This window comes from Equus przewalskii, chromosome 27 (genome assembly GCF_037783145.1).
Source record: "Equus przewalskii isolate Varuska chromosome 27, EquPr2, whole genome shotgun sequence".
Taxonomy (NCBI): domain Eukaryota; kingdom Metazoa; phylum Chordata; class Mammalia; order Perissodactyla; family Equidae; genus Equus; species Equus przewalskii.
Genome location: NC_091857.1, coordinates 16,349,407 through 16,369,918, shown reverse-complemented (window position 1 = coordinate 16,369,918; position 20,512 = coordinate 16,349,407). Strand labels below are relative to the sequence as shown.

Below are 20,512 nucleotides of genomic sequence, written 5' to 3'. Positions count from 1 at the left end.
ATTTGTAGTAAACAAAAATATTTTACACCTTTTGCATTGTTGATTACGTTGACTCAAAACTGGTCTAATCAAATGGCCTCTTGTTTAAAAGCTGTCTGCATGCATGTATTTATAAAATGAGGACAAGAGAAGAAAGAGAATAACAAAAGACAGTCTAATCTTGTCAGAGAAATTTCGTATTCTGAGCATGCCTGTAAGTTTCCTTTTTTCTGTGACTTTATGGTAATTAAAAGGAAAAGAGTATTTGCGTTTTGTATACTCCCAAGCCATAGGTGATATATTCCAAGGACCTAAGAAATGTACTTTGAGGACTCAAATCTTTAAAGTGTTCACAAGATTGATTTTTTTTTCTACCTATAATTCACCATTAGAATAACTTGTGTACTTGCAGGATTAGGAAAGAAATGCATAAACTTCCTAATACTTACGGTCTCTCCTTGGCCCTAGGACACTATAAACTTTTTTATGCATGTATGATCAAATACTCTAATAACCATCATAGTTTATTATGCTAAAATCTCAAAAGTTATTTAGTGACCAAATTACCACCATTCCCAAAACTATTGAGGCTGGGGGGAAGGTAGCCCAGGGTGATCTGGAGCCAGGAATGAAACTCAGCTGTAATGTAACAAGGTCAGAGATGAAACCAGAGGGGACGAAGATCCAGGACTCCAGTCTCTTACTTCATACTGTTTTCATTTTGTGCCAAAATACTGTGCAAATAATTCTTACAGCATTTCTACCTTCCTCTGACAATTGAGTTTCTTTCTTTTCTATGGAGATAAACTTTTTTATAAGACGGGGTCCATTCTTCTTATGCTAAGTTTTCAGTTTAAGTTGATTTTGCTCGTTGGTTAGTAAGCACTACTAATATTTACTAGTCTATCTCAGACTGTATAGTCCATCTCAGACTTCATTCTCCCTTAATTTGTTGAACTTTCCAGGAACTTTTCTAGAAGGAGACCCAAATTCAGATCCTTAGTAGTCTTTCCAGCAACAGAAATTTTCAGGTATTTTCTCTTGGTTAAGGCACTGGTGTACACAAGGCTTACTTTTAATCTCGTTCTTCCTTGATTCTCTGTCTTTGACCGAAACGGTGTTCACACGGTCGGTAGTCAGGGGACAGTCTGAATCTCAATATGAAATCTTTGATTGAGTTTGGAAGTCAAGACTGGTTATTGACTACTCAAAGTCTGTCAACAGCTCTTCCTGGGTCCTGTTTCTGACACACCATCATCTTTCCGCTAAAGTAAAGAGGCCCGCCACTTGTGATGGGGAAGCTGTATATAACTAACTCAGTCTGGCCTTAGCCTCTGTCCCACAGTGGCAAACATCGTGCAGTGCTGTTGACTAAAAGAGCACTTTTAAATACAAAGCCTAATTTAACTTTTGGACTTTGGCTCAGCTATCTTTGATATACTTGGAAATACAGGTGGAAGGTTAATTTTTTTTTCCTTAACTGCCTTTTAATGTCAGTTTAAATAAATTTGAACACTTTCAAAATGGCTCTGATAGTAAAACCTCATTGTTTGGACAGAAACAGGACAAGATGGAAGTGGAAAATGGGTTTAATTGGTGATAAATTTAAGTTATAGAATAGTTTACAAGAAAAATAACTGAAACCAGGCTAACCACATGTAGTTAAGACTTTTGACTTAACTAACACCCATATATGAGGAGCCAGGTTCTAGATTCTTATCCCTACCTAAATTATGGCAGCCTCGTTTCAGTTACTCCCGACTTTCCCTCCCTTTTAACTTTGTTAAGCTTTCTAATTCTAAAGTCTAGGATGAGTTAAAAGTCTGGATCATACACAAGTTTCATTTGGGAAGAAATATCCATTAGGAATTTGGTCTGGCTATATGTAATGGGAAATCCAAATAATAATGAAATAAAATGGAATGGATATTTATATCTCTCATATAAAACAAAGTTGAGTCTGGAGCTGGTATGGTAGCTCCATGATCAGGATTCCACCTTCCTTAACACACGCTTTCCATCTTCAGAGCCATCTCTTGAGCCAAGGTGGCTCTTGGAATTCCAACCATTGCTTCTCTATTCTCAGACAAAAAAGAAAGGACATCTGACAAAAGGTGCATGCCAACAGTCCTGCATCTAAAAAGGAGCTTTTCCTGAAGTCCCATCTAACAATTTCTTACATATTTCACTGCCCATTCAAGAGAAGCTGCGCCAGATAAAATTAGCATTTTACAAAGAAAGGGACAAAGGACATTGAGTAGGCAGGTAACAAAGTTGGTCACCGAGAAGACTATCTAGTAATTAAAGATGATACCACATTGAAGATTAACTATTTGAGCTGCACCTAAGACCATCAAGTAATGTCCTGGGGAGTCTTCTAATCCTGGAGCTTGAACTGAAAGGGATTTTAGCAAAACGAGGGATTGTAGTCTGAGGATGGGCATGCAGCCAGATCTCATGGGCACTTGTTACCAGAAAGCTGTAAGAATTTTCAAGTTTCTGACCCATCTTGGTATGCAAAAATGTAATGATCAATGCAACTGCTCATAAAGACATCCCCATTTTTTTTTATTCTGTCAGAAACGTGTGTGATTAAATGAGTTAGATATTATAAACTTAGAAAAGCTCTTCCCTTTTTTCTCCCAGTCTGTGTTCATGCTAGACTAACACCCTCCTCGTATGTTTACAGGGAAGACTGCTTTTCTGCATCTGGACACATCTGCCACTGCTCCACTTCTGCTTAGGGATTAAGCTTGTGGGCCCTAGACTCAGACCTGGCCTTGAATCTTGACCCTGCCACTAAAGTTGGGTTTTTCTGGCAAGATACTTAAGTTTATAGTGTCATACTGGTTCTGAAATGTTACTAGTAAGAGCAATTTTGTATTTTTATTTTTTAATCTTGAAATCGTTGTGCCAGAATCTGATTCAAGAGGCCCAAACTACAGTTGTTGCCATTCGTGCCAAGAAGAATACTTGGTAGTCTAAGCAGCAGAGCTCAGATTGATGTTTGCTCTTGATGCTCAGAATGAAGCTGCAGGGTAGCTGAGGGATAGTGATTAGGCTGGCAGGTTCCTAATTCTGTGCCCCTAAGGTCCAAAAACTCCACGTGGGGGCACACACTCCAAAGGCAGACTATCTGGATTCAAATCCCCATTTACTGACTGTGAGACCTTGGGCAGGTTACTTATGTGTTTTATTCTGTCAGTTCAGCTAGAGATATATGCTCATCTAAGTTTTAAATAGGAAAAGACTAATATTTATTTTCTCCTATTTAGTGATATAGTGAATAGCTAAAATGCCTATAGAAATGACTAGGAAGGCTGGAAACCCTTACTTTACCTATTTTTAAGCATAATTGAGCGTCTCTCATAGCTAACATTTATAGAGCTGTCTCCTCAGGACTGAGGGGTAAGCAGTAGGATCCCCATTTATACGCAGCGAACGGAAGGCTCTGAAGTCAAGTCAAGTTGCCCTGAAGTTGCAAAGATACGTAGTAAGCAAGCGATGCAGAAGGGATTCAGATCGGGTGGCTCATGTCAGAGCTGTTGTAACCACTGTGGGAAATGGATGTTTCTCTGTGTGACCTTTGCCGTATTTTGAAAGTTTAAATTGTAGACTAGCCCCTTAGGATGACAGCATTCATGCAGTGGTTTTCCTAATGCCTCTGATGAGTCCTGCTAATCTTCTTTGTCCTTTATTCTTTCCTTTTTTTTTAATGTTGGCATGCTGTGTCGTAGGCATTCCATCCTCCCTCGCTCTGTCTGGGCTTTTATGGCCTTTTATATGCTGATAATTAGCAGACCTCCTCCCTCTGCCTCCTCTCCCCCTCCCCCAGGCTACACGTCTATACATGCAGCTAATATTCAGACATCTTCACGTGTATAGCCCATACGTACTTCAAACTACGTGTCTGAAGTGAAACTATTACTCTCGCCCTACCCATACCTCTTTTCAAAATGAATAAATAAATAAGATTAGGGATGTGAATTCCCCTCTATCCTGCAACCCAAAATATCAGGGTTGGAAGTGAAGTATGGAGAAGTTAGACTTCACATGCCTAGCGAGAGTGTGTGTAGGAGCTCACGGAGAGAACCTGCCTGCCCTCGTTCCTAAAAAGTGACTTCTCAGAGCAGTCTTCCTGCCCTTGCCCACTCCTTCCCCACCACACTGCCCACCCCAGTGTTCTTTCCCTCATAGTACCCTTTTCTTCCTGGCACTTGTTAAAATTAGTTACTGTAGTTATTTGCTTGTGTGTTTGTGTAATGTGCTGCCCCTCATGTCTAATTCCATAAGGACATGAATTAGAGTCTTTTATTTACTACTGTATAATTGGTTAGTATATAATCCATAGCACAAGGACTGGCAAAGAGTAATAAGCGAATAATTGATTGATGAGTGAAAAACCTATCAATCTAAAGGAGATTTTAAAGAACTGTCTTTCTGTGTTTTTTCCCTTAAACTTGCCCACAGTGAAACTCTTAATTTTTTTCTGCCGTTTCACAGTATTTGATGAGATCTTTCTGGAGTCTACTAAAAGTTTTATGAATCTTAGAAATAGAAGAACTTTGTATCATATTCAAAAGAAAAATATAATGTAGCCAGTAAAACAAACAGTGATATCTAATGTTGTTTTGCAATCAGGAGGATAAAAGCAGACAGTATTTTTCTCCAAACATAGAGCAAGAAGTTTTGACATGACTCTGTTTAGAATAGGAGGTTCTAGATTCGTCTTACATACTGCTGCTCTTATCCCAGACACTCCAGCATAGTGGTGTGTGCCCATAATGATGACCACATGGTAGCTGATGATCCTGAGTGCTTGTTAAATCAGTGATAAAATTATGTTCTTTAAATCAGTGATTGAAAGTTGAAAACAAGCAGAATATACAACCCAGAATATCTTATTAATAAGAACATCATAATTATAAATAAAAAAAGATTTATTAGACTACGTAATGACATTCTGGGTCACATTCAAGATTCTGTCATCCCAATGTGTTGACAAAAGATGAAAAGAAATGTTTTATGAGACATATGGAAACATTAAATTTAGACTGAAAATCTTTGGTACTTAGGTCAAAATTATCTGTTCTCAGTAAAGGGATATAATTTTCATGATTGAATTAATTTATAATAACTGTTACTGGAAAGCTGATAAAGACAAATCAGCTATTCAGAAATAAAGGTAATTTTTCTATTACATGCAAAATAGTATTGGCCTGAGAAGAAAGAAGACAAAGATAGGTTTATGCCTCTGCTCTGCAAGAAGTGAAATATCACTCTCTCGTTGGGAGAAGCTAGTTCCTCTGTCAGTAAACACATAAGGGATTTACATGTTGAGATAAGTGACTTATCTAAACAATAGTCAGGTATTGTTTGTCAGATATTGTGTGCTTTACGTGCATTGTTTTATTTTGTTCTTAATACAGCTATATGGGGTAGGTGCTATGTCATCCGAATTTGATGAATAAGGAAAGTGAGCAGAGAGCCTGGGTAACTAGTCCAAAATCACACAGCCTAGAAGTTCAGACACAAATTCTCTGATTCTGAAAAGCCCAAGTGTCTAAAACATTTCTGCTTCCAAAAAATTACATGGACGATTAGGAATTTAGGAGCTATTAAGACACCTTTGAACAAAGTTAGAGATGAATTACACAAATGTGAATATTCAAGCAAGGAACAAAATTTGCGTCCCAATAGACGCTTAATTTTTAAAAATAATTTCTACCCATGATATTATTTGATTAATACATATTTGGTGGAATATGCAAAAAATACACATTTCTGATGACCCAAGAGAGGGAGATGATGCAATTTGTCTAGATTGTAATCTAAACTATGTGGATCGGATTGATGATGATCAGAGAGAAGGGAAGATAAGGGACACACACATGACAGTCTTCCCTCTTCCTACCCAGGAGGAACAAGCCAGTTGAACGGTAGACTGACATTTGCTACAGAACTATGCAGGTGTCAGCCAGTAACGAAGCAGTGGTTCTAACTCTGCTTTCTGTCCTTCCAGCCGTTCAGGTACTGCTGGCTAACATACTTACCCTGATTGTTCTCTCTCTCAAGAGGGAATAGGATTCTGAGTAAGTGGAGGCAACCAGTGTAAACACAAGTGAAAATGTCAGCAGCAATCCTGGAGTTGTACACCAGCTCCCTTTTGCTCCTCAGCCTCAGTAGCTGATCCTGGGGCACTCTCTAGAAAGAGAGAAAGAAACAGATGGTTTATGAAGTGAATTTTCTACTTTCTGAGTTTAGAAAATAATATTAAACTTAACTCAGTAAGAACATTTTAGAAATATTTAGAATATATTTAGAAATATCATCCCTCTGTTGACAATCAAATAATAAAACTTAAGAAAATTTTCCAATGTTTATTACTGAGTATAGTAAAAAGACAATGTAACTTCATATGTGCATAGCACTTGAGAGGTTGGAAGGGGCTTTTACGGCACCTTAAAGTTAATCTCCACTTTATATGGGAAATGAACATTAAGTGTGAATTCCAGATAAGGTAATACATGAAAAATATATAAGTGATTGAAATCAGAGTGGCTAACATTGCAGAATTATCAAAATGTTATCAACTATAGTTCTAGTTAGAGTGGATTTAAATTATTGTAATCCAATTTGGCACGCCATCTGTTAGGATTTTGATAAGGGGAATAAACCCCTTAAACACTGAGCCTTGGATTTAGTTTGTAACAAGAGGACAGTGTCTGTTTCTTTACAAATAATTTTAAGCTAGTATATCTGTTTCTGGTAGCTTTTTGCCCTTGGTGTCTCAACTGTATATCAGTAAGGCAAAATAACGATTTGAATGTACCCATTAAAATCTCAATCTCAGAATTAAAGCCATGTGGTTGAGTCCATAACAATTTTTAAACACATTCTTTCAGTCAATATTAACTGCCATGTGCCAGAAATTGTTCTAGCAGCTGAGGATAAGACGGTTAACAAAACAAACGTACATTGCCACGATTGTAAAGCTTACATGAAAGGAGGGAAAAGACACAGAATAAATTATATAGTATATTGGGAGGTGATATAGGATTATTTGCCTTTATGAGGTATAAATTCAATCTGTGATATATTTTTCATGTATTACCTTATTTAAAATTCACACTTAATGTTCATTTCCTGTATAATAACTAAGTTAAATTTAATAGACAGTAAAAGCATCTTCCAACTTCTGAAGTGCTATACAAATATACTTAAATGACATTTTTAATGTCTAAAACTCATGGTAACTGGTGGAATAATATCCCCAGTGAATTTAATGAGCAATAATTGCTAGTCTGTTTTGGAAACAGAGCCCATCTATTGAAATTTGGTGGTATTCTTGGGAGGGAGTGTTTCAAAATTAACGTGAAATACTCTCTTACTCATACTTTTATATTTCTGTCTTCAAACATCGGAGAGGATCTTTGGTATCTTTAAGTATTGGGGACAATGTAAAATATTTTAAAGTTTTTGTATTCTTTGTGCTTGCTCTGAAAAGATGAAATACTACTGAAAAGATTGCTATGATTGGTTTGTATATTGTCCTGAACAGCTTCTCCCTTGGCAGAATAATTTAATGTTTCATGTATGTTGAGGAAATTTGAATTTATCCTGAGTTTACCTTTCTAGCATTTGGTTTCCGTAGGTTTTTCTGCTCCAGCTGCCATCATTTCCCTCATGTAGCAGCTGCTCAGCAAATCCTTTCACCACAGTTTCTTTTTTATCAACAATACAAATTGTGTTCACTTATCAGCGTCTTTGTCCCTCATTCCCTTTGGGTCTCCACAGAGGTTGCCAGATAAAACTATAACATGGTTCTGACTTTGCCTTGGCGGAGGGGAACTGCTTTCATTTGAAAGTTAAATACTTTTCTTTGCTAGATACATTGTTAGCCTAAGAAAATTCTCACGATCTTAAAAGAAATTCAGAATTTTAGGTATGTGGGTCTTAAGATTTCAATAATGGTTTAGTCTTTTTTGTTTCACTTAGTTCTTTGGAACATACAGTACAATACTTAAAGCCCAATTTGTCTTGGACTGAGAAACACTATGTTCTTTCCTAAACCAAAATGTATTTTTTACAGGCATTTTTTAAAGATTTTTCATTGAAGAAGCAAACTATGCCTGTTTTAGAAAAATCAAAATACAGGAAGCAAAAAATGTTAAGATTCATAATCTCACCTATCTAGCGATAATCTTAATATTTTTGGTATATTCTTCTAAATAATTTTCTGCAGGAGAGAGAGAGAGAGAGAGAGAGTGTGTGTGTGTGTGTGTGTGTATGAACATGTGTGGTATGTTTAAAAGATGAAATCAGGCTATAGAGATCATTTAATGACCAGCCTTTTCATTTAATTTAATAGGAACATCTTTTTCCTGTTAGTAGGTAAAATTCTACCATGTTGGTTTTTTTTAAAGATTGCATCCCATTGTTCCGTAATTTGTTTAACCAGTATCTCACTGATGAATGTTTAGCTTGCTTCCAGTTTACCAGTACTAAAACACTCTCCTGTGTGCATCTTTTTTGCATGTCTGATTAAATTCCCATTTTGTTGTAGTTTAAATTCCAGGATGTAGACTTTTGGGTCAGAAGCATGTCCCAATTTGCAATCCTATTGTTTGTTTTAATGTCTTCCATTATTAGTGAATTAATACCATGTAATCTACCATCAAAAAAAACTGTTTCGTGATGGAAAAATTTTGTACATCAGTTCTGCAACCCGTTTGTTTAGATCAAAGTTCTTTTTACTCTAGAATTGCTGTGATGCAATTATAACACATAGTCACAATGTTTGTTTTACCATTTGTGCAATATGAGTCATTGATTATTATTGCTTTTTTCCCCTAAAGATTGGCACCTGAGCTAACAACTGTTGCCAATCTTTTTTTTTTTCTGCTTTTTCTCTCCAAATCCCCCAAGTACATAGTTGTATATTTTAGTTGTGGGTCCTTCTAGTTGTGGTATGTGGGATGCCACCTCAGCGTGGCCTAATGAGCAGTGCCATGTCCACACCCAGGATCCCAACTGGCGAAACCCTGGGCCGCTGAAGCAGAGCGCACAAACCCAACCACTTGGCCATGGGGCTGGCCCTATTGCTCTTTTTTTAAGCTTTAGTTTTTTCTTTTTTGTTGTTTTTTTGGTGAGGAAGATTGGCCCTGAGCTAACATCTGTGCCAGTCTTCCTCTCTCTTATATGTGGGGTGCCACCACAGCATGGCTTAATGGTCTTGTGTGCAGGTTTGTACCCAGGATCCAAACCTGTGAACCCCTGGGCTACTGAAGTGCAGTGTGCAAACTTAACTAAGCCACCCGGCTAGCCCAAGCTTTAGTTTTTCTTATCAAATGGTTGATGAATTACACTGATTGTTTCCCATCAGCCTTAATTTTTACCGTTTGCAGCAGTCCCCCCTTATCCGAGGGGAGTACGTTCCAAGACCCCCAGTGGATGCCTGAAACCTCAGATAGTACCAAACACTGTATGTACTGTGTTTTTGCCTATACATACATACCTATGATAAAGTTTCATTTATAAATTAGGCATGGTAAGAGATGAACAATAACTAATAATAGAATAATTATAACAATATACTGTAATAAAAGTTACCATAGATCTTAGCAACCCCAGCATATGATTCTTTTTCTTCTTAAGTGAAGAACTTTCACCTTTCCACTTAAAGGAAGCACTTTACGGCTTCTCTTTGGCATAGCAGAATTACCAGCATCGCTGCTCTTGCACTTTGAGGTCGTTATTAGGTGAAATAAGGGTGACTTGAACACAACCTCTGAGACACCACAACAGTCGATCTGATAACTGATGGCTGCTAGGTGACTAATGGGCAGGTAGCATATACAGTGTGGATACGCTGGACAAAAAAGGGGTGACTCACGTCCCAGGCTGGACAGAGAGGGACAGCAGGAGATTTCATCATTCTACTCAGAATGGCGTGAGTTTTAAGACATATGAATTATTTATTTCTGGAATTTTCCACTTAATATTTTGGGACCACAGTTGACCATGGGTAGCTGCAACCACAGAAAGTGAAACCGAGGATAAGGGGGTGACTACGGTACTACCTGTAGTAGTAATTGAATTGTAAATGTCTTCAAAATCACTACCTAGGCTGTCTGTTTATTAGATGCTACTATAAAGCATTTATTTAAGGAATAGTCAACTAAAATTTCAGGAACAGTGATTCAAATATATGCAAAAAAGTTGCAATGCAAAACAGGTTTTCAAATAGCTGCAGGATGGCTTTTGTTTTGTTTTTCTTACTGATAACAAAATAAATCATTCAGAACCTCAACTGGGTGGACAGCAGTCCAGGAGATGAAGGGCAAAGAGTTCATATGGCTATCACCTTTCTTACTTTCAACTTAGAAATTTACTTTGTCATAGGGGTTTGCCCACATTCATCTGGTGTTACTATAAAGGAATTTCTTTTCAGGCTCTCTTTTGTTTAAGTAACATGTATCTTTTTAACCTTGTCTAAGTTTAGGGAAGATTTTTTTTTTCCTGCAAATTAGTGTCTCCATGTGCCACATGTAAGTAATCATTTAAAACTGATAACTCAATTATATTATAGTTAATTTGAGTAGCTTTTTGGGAGTCTGTTATGACAACTTCATGCACAAAAAAATTTCAGAATAAATGTTAGTACATTTAACAGAGCTATTTAGGGGGAAAATTGAATAAGTACAAGTAGAGGGTTACTTGGGTCAGTTGGATTATTGACCTATAACTTTTAATAATATAATTTTAATTGTTTGTACCACTTAAGAATCGTAGTCTAGGGGCCAGCCCTGTGGTGAGGTGGTTAAGTCTGGCGCACTCCACTTTGGCGGCCCAGGTTTGTGGGTTCAGATCCTGGGTGTGGACCTACACTACTCGTCAAGCCGTGCTGTGACAGTCACCCACATACAAAATAGAGGGAGATAGACACAGATGTTAGTTCAGAGTGATTCCTCCTCACCAAAAAAGAAAATTATAGTCTAAATCTGATATATTTTAGTGTACTAGAAAAGCAAATTTAGCTTTTTATATTCTGTGCTGCTATGAGCCTCCATCCGTGTTCTCATTCCAAGTACCCTTTTGCTTATTTAATTACCTATGGACAAACCACGCTGTCCAATTTAGTAGCCTAGCCACATTGTGGTTATTTAAATTTAAGTTAATTAAAATTAAAGTTCAAACTTTAGTTCGTTGGTCACACTAGCTACATTTCAAATGCTCAATAACCACATGTGGCTGGGGCCTACTGTCTTGGGTAGCACAGATATAGAACATGTCAATCATCACAGAAGGTTCTATTGGACGTTGCTGGTTAAAAAACAGATAGCTAAATTAGGAAATAGAATTGAGTCTGGATTGTTATTTTTTGTACATTGTTAGTAATAAACAGTTGTTATGTAGGTGTGTTTCCCCAATTTTCCAACTGTTAGAATGAAAAAGTAAAATTCTGTGAGAGAGGTTTTCTTCTCGAGAAGTCATTTGCAATTTATGCATCTCCTATCGATACAGGAACTCACTTCTACCGTGGCTTCCTTGGTTATTTGAGATTGAGGTTTATCTTTTAACGTTATCTCTCTGAACTCTTTGCTCACAGAAATTTACCCTTATAAATCACTTATTGGATTACACTGCTTTAACTGCTTAATCCTTCTCTTAGCACACAAACTTTAAAATGAAATAAAGTCTCTTTTTTTTTTTTTTTTTTAATGTTATGATAGATTACAAGCTTGTGAGACTTCAGTTGTACATTTTTGTTAGTCATGTTGTGGGTACACCACTTCCCCCTTCGTACCCTCCCCCCACCCCCCCTTTTCCCTGGTAACCACCGATCAGATCTCCTTCTCAATATAATAATTTCCACCTATGAGTGGAGTCATATAGAGATCGTCTTTCTCTGACTGACTTATTTCGCTTAACATAATGCCCTCGAGGTCCATCCACGTTGTTGTGAATGGGCCAATTTCGTCTTTTTTTATGGCTGAGTAGTATTCCATTGTGTATATATACCACATCTTCTTTATCCAGTCATCAGTTTCTGGGCATGTAGGCTGGTTCCACGTCTTGGCTATTGTAATTAATGCTGCGATGAACATAGGGGTGCAACGGACTCTTGAGATATCTGTTATCAGGTTCTTAGGATAGATACCCAGTAATGGGATGGCTGGGTCATAGGGTATTTCTATTTTTAACTTTTTGAGAAATCTCCATACTATTTTCCATAGTGGCTGTACCAGTTTGCATTCCCACCAACAGTGTATGAGGGTTCCTCTTTCTCCACAACCTCTCCAACATTTGTCGTTCTTGGTTTTGGATGTTTTTGCCAATCTAACGGGGGTAAGGTGATATCTTAGTGTAGTTTTGATTTGCATTTCCCTGATGATTAGCGATGATGAACATCTTTTCATGTGTCTATTGGCCATATTCATATCTTCTTTTGAGAAATGTCTGTTCATGTCCTCTGCCCATTTTTTGATCGGGTTGTTTGTTTTTTTGTTGTTAAGCAGTGTGAGTTCTTTGTATATTATGGAGATTAACCCTTTGTCGGATATGTGGCTTGTAAATATTTTTTCCCAATTAGTGAGCTGTTTTTTTGTTTCAATTCTGTGTTCCCTTGCCTTGAAGAAGCTCTTTAGTCTGATGAAGTCCCATTTGTTTATTCTTTCTATTGTTTCCCTCAACTGAGGAGTTACAGTGTCCGAAAAGATTCTTTTGAAACTGATGTCAAAGAGTGTACTGCCTATATTCTCTTCCAAAAGACTTATTGTCTCAGGCCTAATCTTTAGGTCTTTGATCCATTTTGAGTTTATTTTGGTGTGTGGTGAAAAAGAATGGTCAATTTTCAATCTTTTGCATGTGGCTGTCCAGTTTTCCCAGCACCATTTGTTGAAGAGACTTTCTTTTCTCCATTGTAGGCCCTCTGCTCCTTTGTCGAAGATTAGCTGTCCATAGATGTGTGGTTTTATCTCTGGGCTTTCAATTCTGTTCCATTGATCTGTGGACCTGTTTTTGTACCAGTACCATGCTGTTTTGATCACTGTAGCTTTGTAGTATGTTTTGAAATCGGGGATTGTGATTCCGCCGGCTTTGTTTTTCTTGCTCAGGATTGCTTTAGCAATTCGCGGTCTTTTGTTCCCCCATATGAATTTTAGGATTGTTTGTTCAATTTCTGTGAAGAATGTTCTTGGGATTCTGATTGGGATAGCATTGAATCTGTATATTGCTTTAGGTAGTATGGACATTTTAACTATGTTTATTCTTCCAATCCATGTACAAGGAATGTTTTTCCATCTCTTTATGTCATCGCCTATTTCTTTCAAGAAAGTCTTGTAGTTTTCATTGTATAGATCCTTCACTTCCTTGGTTAAGTTTATCCCAAGGTATTTTATTCTTTTCGTTGCGATTGTGAATGGGATAGGGTTCTTGAGTTCTTTTTCTGTTAGTTTATTGTTAGTGTATAGAAATGCTACTGATTTATGCACGTTAATTTTATACCCTGCTACTTTGCTGTAGTTGTTGATTATTTCTAATAGTTTTTCTGTGGATTCTTTGGGGTTTTCTATGTATAAGATCATGTCGTCTGCAAACAACGAGAGTTTTACTTCTTCGTTACCTATTTGGATTCCTTTTATTTCTTTTTCCTGCCGAATTGCTCTGGCCAGCACCTCCAGTACTATGTTGAATAGGAGTGGTGAAAGTGGGCACCCTTGTCTTGTTCCTGTCCTCAGAGGGATGGCTTTCAGCTTTTGTCCATTGAGTATGATGTTGGCTGTGGGTCTATCATATATGGCCTTTATTATGTTGAGGTACTTTCCTTCTATGCCCATTTTACTGAGGGTTTTTATCATAAATGGGTGTTGGATCTTGTCGAATGCTTTCTCTGCATCTATTGAGATGATCATGTGGTTTTTGTTTTTCATTTTGTTGATGTAGTGTATCACGTTGATTGACTTGCGGATGTTGAACCATCCCTGTGTCCCTGGTATAAATCCCACTTGATCATGGTGTATAATCTTTTTGATGTATTGCTGTAATCGGTTTGCCAAAATTTTGTTGAGGATTTTTGCATCTATGTTCATCAGTGATATCGGCCTGTAGTTCTCCTTCTTTGTGTTGTCCTTGTCAGGTTTGGGGATCAGAGTGATGTTGGCTTCATAGAATGTGTTAGGGAGTTCTCCATCTTTCTCAATTTTCTGGAACAGTTTGAGGAGAATAGGTATTAAGTCTTCTTTGAATGTTTGGTAGAATTCTCCAGAGAAGCCGTCTGGTCCTGGACTCTTGTTTTTGGGGAGGTTTTTGATTACCGTTTCTATTTCCTTACTTGTGATTGGTCTATTCAGATTCTCCATTTCTTCCTGATTCAGTTTGGGGAGATTGTAGGAGTCTAGGAATTTGTCCATTTCTTCCAGGTTGTTCAATTTGTTGGCATATAGTTTTTCATAGTATTCTCTTATGATCTCTTGTATTTCATTGGTATCTGTTGTGATTTCTCCTCTGTCATTCCTAATTTTATTAATTTGCGATTTCTCTCTTTTCTTGGTGAGTCTGGCTAGGGGTTTGTCAATTTTGTTAATTCTTTCGAAGAACCAACTCTTTGTTTCATTGATCCTTTCTATTGTCTTTTTTGTTTCAATATCGTTTATTTCTGCTCTTATTTTTATTATTTCCCTCCTTCTACTGACTCTGGGCTTTGTTTGTTCTTCTTTTTCTAGTTCTGTTAGGTGTCGTTTGAGGTTGCTTACGTGAGCTTTTTCTTGTTTAGTGAGGTGAGCCTGTATTGCGATGAATTTCCCTCTTAGGACTGCTTTTGCTGCATCCCAAATGATTTGGTATGTCGTGTTCTCATTTTCATTTGTCTCCAGATAATATTTGATTTCTTCTTTAATTTCCTCAATGATCCATTGTTTGTTGAGAAGCGTGTTGTTTAGTCTCCACATTTTTGCACCTTTCTCTGCTTTTTTCTTGTAGTTGATTTCTAGTTTAATAGCGTTATGATCAGAAAAGATGCTTGATATTATTTCAACTCTCTTGTATTTATTGATGTTTGCTTTGGTTCCCAAAATATGGTCAATCCTTGAGAATGTTCCATGTGCACTTGAGAAGAATGTGTAACCTGCTGTTTTTGGATGAAGTGTTCTATATATATCTATTAAGTCCATCTGGTCTAATTTTTCATTTAATTCTATTATTTCCTTGTTGATTTTCTGTCTGGATGTTCTCTCCATTGGTGTTAATGGTGTGTTGAGGTCCCCTACTATTATTGTATTGTTGTTGATGTCTTCTTTTAGTTCTATTAAGAGTTGCTTTACAAATTTTGGTGCTCCTGTGTTGGGTGCGTATATATTTATAAGTGTTATGTCTTCTTGGTGGAGAGTCCCTTTTATCATTATATACTGTCCCTCTTTATCTTTCTTTATCTGTTTTGTTTTGAAATCTACCTTGTCTGATATTAGTATAGCGACACCTGCTTTCTTTTGTTCATTATTAGCTTGGAGTATTGTTCTCCATCCCTTCACTCTGAGTCTGTGTTTGTCTTTGGGGCTGAGGTGTGTTTCCTGGAGGCAGCATATTGTTGGATCTTGTTCTTTGATCCATCCTGCCACTCTGTGTCTTTTGATTGGGGAGTTCAATCCATTTACATTTAGAGTGATTATTGAGACGTGGGGGCCTACCACTACCATTTTGTGTCTTGTTTTCCGGTTTTCTTCAGTTTCCTTTGTTTCTCGTCCCATGGTTTAATCTGTTCTGATGTAGAGCTGCTACTCTCTGTTGTTGTCCTTCTACTTATCTCCTCTGCTCTTGGTTTTGTAGCCCCTTTCCTTTTTTGGATTTTTCAGGAATGAGGGTTTTCCTGAGGATTTCCTGAAGAGGAGGTTTTGTGGCAATGAACTCCCTTAATTTTTGTTTATCTGGGAAAGTTTTTATTTCTCCATCGTATTTGAAGGATATTTTCGCTGGGTAGAGAATTCTCGGCTGTAGATTTTTGTCCTTCAGATTTTTGAATATATCATTCCACTCTCTTCTAGCCTGTAAAGTTTCTGCTGAGTGAAATAAAGTCTCTTAGCTGAAATCTCCTGTCTAAACACCACCTGTTAGTATATCTTTCTTTAGGGCAGTGATTTTCAAAATGTGGAAAAGGAGGTTGCTGAACCCATCTGTATATTGGCTTAGTGTGGTTGCCAATAATTCCATCTGCTACCAATGCAGAGATAAGCAATTACCTATTACTTTTAAACAGTATCTTGGGTACTTGAACATGACAGACTCTAAGTGACTCTTCAGTTAGCTAAAGGCGTGTGGGGGAGGGGAATGGAGCACTGTTTATCACAGTAAGAAACTAAGGCACATACGACTACCCATAAATGTTTCCAAGAGATAGAAGCCTGTCTTATTGTGGGTCTAGGAAGCAAGTAGGTGCTCCAGCTATCCATCCTTGCCTTCCCATCTTTGGTCTAATTTCCAACCTGAAGGAAATTAGGTATCTCTTTCTGCGTCTCTGTCTATCCCATGACAGGATGAGAAATCTAAGCTGTCTCCCACTTAGTGGCTGTGATTGGCAATAGATAAAATGGTAATAACTCTTGAATCACGATTCTTGGCTACTGCAGCTTGCTCGTCAGATGCAGAGTAGTGTGGTCGAGTTGGGTGTCAAGGCATCATTGGGACAAGCAGTATTTATACAGAAGCAATCCAGGCCTCCCTCATTGCACAGGCTTAGTATATATGAGACACTAAGTGACGTGGCTGCGGAGCCTGCGAGGTCACAGGTACCTGCACACTCGTGAAGGGAATGGTAAGAAATGTTTGAATTGAAGAGCGCTTGCTCTATTTTCAGACAGTAGCTGCTTTTCATTGCTAGCCAGTTGCTGCCAGATCTTCTGATTTTGTTTTTAAGAGAAACCAAGAAATTGAAAATTGTAAGTGGATCTAATTTTTTTTTTTCTTTTAAAACATTTGTAGGCTAAACAAAACTTGAATGCTGGGGCTGGCTCCGTGGCCGAGTGGTTAAGTTCACACCCTCCACTGTGGCAGCCCAGGGTTCAGATCCTGGGCGCGGACATGGCACTGCTCGTCAGGCCACGTTGAGGCAGCGTCCCACATCCCACAACTAGAAGGACTTGCAGCTAAGATACACAACTGTGTACAGGGGAGGTTTGGGGGGATAAAGCAGGAAAAAAAAAAAAAGAAGATTGGCAACAGTTGTTAGCCCAGGTGCCAATCTTTAAAAAAAAAAAAAACTTGGATGCAGTCTGGATCCAGACCTCAGGCTGTGGGTCTGCCACTTTACTTACAGTGTTTCCTCTATCCTTTTATCAGAAGTGGGAAGCTGATCCTTAAAAACAAAGAAATAGCATCTCAATCGTTGTAGTCTTTCTTAGTACAACAAGGTTTAGCTGTCCTCCCGTTTTTCTATTAACACTTGCCTGAAGAAGCGGAGGATTACTTCTTAATATGGGCAGAACATAAACATGCAGGTCTTGCTCTCCTGTTCTTAGCAACCAAGATAAGATCATCATAAAAAGAAAAACTCCTCAACCCTTGGGAAATTCTTTAGGCTGGGCAAAATGTGAGCCTCCATAAGAAAGATTTTGAAGCAGTACTGCATGAATTGTTGCACAAATGTTGGTCATGTTTGAAGGCAATATGTTTAAAATTTCTTCACAGCATGTTAACAACCTGGAACTTAAATCATAGCTAAATTTTCTTGCCTTATTTAAATATTAAGAAAGAACACTCAAAACCACCATTTGGAAAACTAATACTGCCAGTTCTCTAATTCTGGTTTAAGTTTGAAAAAGTTGAAGTGCTTGCTCTCTTAGAGCTTGAAATCTATTCCTGACGGGATAACATGTGTATTACAGCTTTACATCCAACTACTGGTTGTGTTATATTTGCTCTACCTATGGAGCACCAAATTATGTAAAGCCATTCCTTTGACTGGGAAATGAAATGTAGTAAATAAATTCAGAATGAAGTCTAATTGACAGAGAGTAAACACGCATTAGGCAGTCAGATGATAGCTAGAATGTGTTGGGGATAAAGCCATGTAGCAGGAGTATAGTCAGCGGAGAGACGGTGCTATTTGACAGGGCCAGCTGGTGAGCCATCAGGAAGAGATTGCTTAGCTTACCTGTTGCCACCAGTCATAAAGAAGGTCTTCTTCAAGAGGTTAGGGGTAAAAGCTGAGGGTGTTGGGACATGTGATAGAACTTAAGTGTCTTGGGGTTTGTGGCTATTTTCAATGCCATTTGGAGTATCTTATTAGGGAAAAAAACTGTATTACTGTGATAGGCAGAATATAAGCATGGAAATATTGGTCTTACTTTAAAAGGGTGACAGCGGTAGGCAGACAAACAGATCTACATTTGAGTGGCTTTTTCTCTTCTATGGGTTTAACCGAGTTTTCTTAAAGTAAATTGATTTTAAGAGGGACTTAAAGAATAAAGGGGATAGCATGCCAGAAGGGCCAGTGGAAGGATTTTCAAAGTATGTGAGAATGGTATAACAGAATCAGAGATAAAAGTGGGAAAAGATAAAAAAGAAGGAAAACTATTGAATAGGAACAGCTTAACTTTTTATAATACCACTGTTCATACAGAAATCTACTGCCTACATAAATTTCTAAACAGCCTCTATCCAGAAGAAATTAGTATTTACAAAAAAATTAGGAATTATGGTTCTGTTAAAGTCTTGGTTCTCTAATAATAATGACCTCATGACAAAAAAAGTTACATGGACATCTTTGAGGTATGTTTTAAAGAAGTTTTCATAATAGTTAGGATGTCGGTTACATTGGCCTTCGAAGTTTTTATTAGGAAGTTGTAGTGCAATTTTTGTTGAACAGGTTTGGAAATTCCTTATAATTCAGCTCCTCAACAGTATCAGCTCATTTAATTGCATTTAGATTCATTTCCTTTCAAAAGCTGCTGAGGAAACAAATTAGTGCTCAGAGCTGTTTACACTTGTAAATGCAATTAAAATTGAAAAGTCAGTTGGAAAACTCATTGGGATCTCTGATAATAGCAATAGTTGTTTCTCTTATATTAATTCAAACTGATGAGGTGGAAAAAACAAAATCACTTCAAGGGTTTATAAAATGACAATATATATTGCTGATACAAATTAAGTGGGCTACTCACATTCTTTTCTAGATTAAAAAGTAATTTGTTCAAGTATATGAAGTAGTCAATGTATTTTTTGAATTTTTTGTTTCTTCTACTGCATGGGATATTTTAAACCATGTTTATAAAACAAATATTTTCACATTGAACTTTAAAACTTGGTCAAGTTTAAATTTTCAGTGAGCTAAAGAAATTAGCGGTACAGATCTGGATGAATGAGCTACAGTTTACATAAAACAACCCTTGTATATTCACTGTATGTAAATTTCCATTAAAAATACATTATTTAGTAGAAGTTCATGATTTTGCTTAGCAGATTGAATGATGCCACAGGAATGCCGTCTTTATTAGTGCCACTCATCAGTTCTTCAGACTAATGGCCCATTAAACTAAATATAGGAGTAACTTCACTGTGAGATGTGTGAATCAACCTTGAGCAGCCTGGTGAAACTGCACTCCTAGTTCCCTTACTAGGGACACCTTCATTGCAGTAGACCTTAACTGATAATTGGTAATAAGTTTTGGTTTTGTCTTTTTAGTATAATTTTAATTTTCCTTTATTCATTTAACTACTTTTTTGTGAGCCCTCACTGTGTGCCAGGCAGTGTGACACTGAGGTTGAGTGTAAAGTAGGTATGGCCCCTTTCTTCCAGAACTTACCTTCTAGCAGGAGATAAAGGCAAGTGAAGAGGCAATTGTAAAATCTGGTATGATAAACTAAAGTAACTCAGATGCATTGCTTTAGAAAAGCTTCTGAGAGGAAATGAGAGCTAGACAGGAGATGATGATGACCCTGATAGTGTAGTGGGAGTGGTAATGGATTGAAGTAGGATTTGAGATGTTTCACTGCTAGATTTTATGGGAAAAACTCTAGTAAGATGGACAGCAAAACATCTGGGATGGGTGGGGGAGCTCTCATGAGGACACCCAGGTTTCTTCCTTGAGCAGTTGCTCGTGCCAGATGCAGAAGAGGATCGGGTGTGGGGGTTGGGTGGGGAGGATGGAGGAAGATTTTCATTAAGCAGTGAGTTTGAGGAGCCCCTGGGACATGTAAATGGAAATGTCCGCTGCATTCAGAACTCTTCCTGCCCAGGACACTTTCTTCACGTTTTTTAGGGAATTTTTCTCCTGAAAGTCTGAAAGATTATGTTGCGTTTATGTGTTTTCACAGTAAATTGAGTATTATAGTTCTCTGATTTGCTGTTCATCTCATTAGATTGCTTATATGCCTATAATCATGTGTTTATCTGGGTTCCTGGCATTCATTTGGGGATTTAAGTAAAAATTAAAATAAAAATTATTTCTGGAGAAAGAAATGTCCTATTATGTGAATTACTAAGAAGCAATGTTGGATAAAAAAATTTTTTGAAGCCCACGTTATTCTTTAAGTAGGCATC

General features: G+C 37.5%; 1 protein-coding gene and 1 long non-coding RNA gene across 3 annotated transcripts in view; one reads left to right on the top strand and one right to left on the bottom strand.

Annotated features, from left to right (window-relative positions):
• LOC103565902 (uncharacterized) overlaps positions 1–20,512 on the bottom strand; it is a 201,513-nt gene that overhangs the window by 41,777 nt on the left and 139,224 nt on the right. Inside the window, exon 8 of the long non-coding RNA XR_011533936.1 lies at positions 6,033–6,183. This is a non-coding gene — a long non-coding RNA (uncharacterized lncRNA). The remainder of the gene's footprint in view (positions 1–6,032; positions 6,184–20,512) is intronic.
• Positions 1–20,512, top strand: part of C27H21orf91 (chromosome 27 C21orf91 homolog) — a 34,879-nt gene that overhangs the window by 4,247 nt on the left and 10,120 nt on the right. The window lies entirely within an intron of this gene.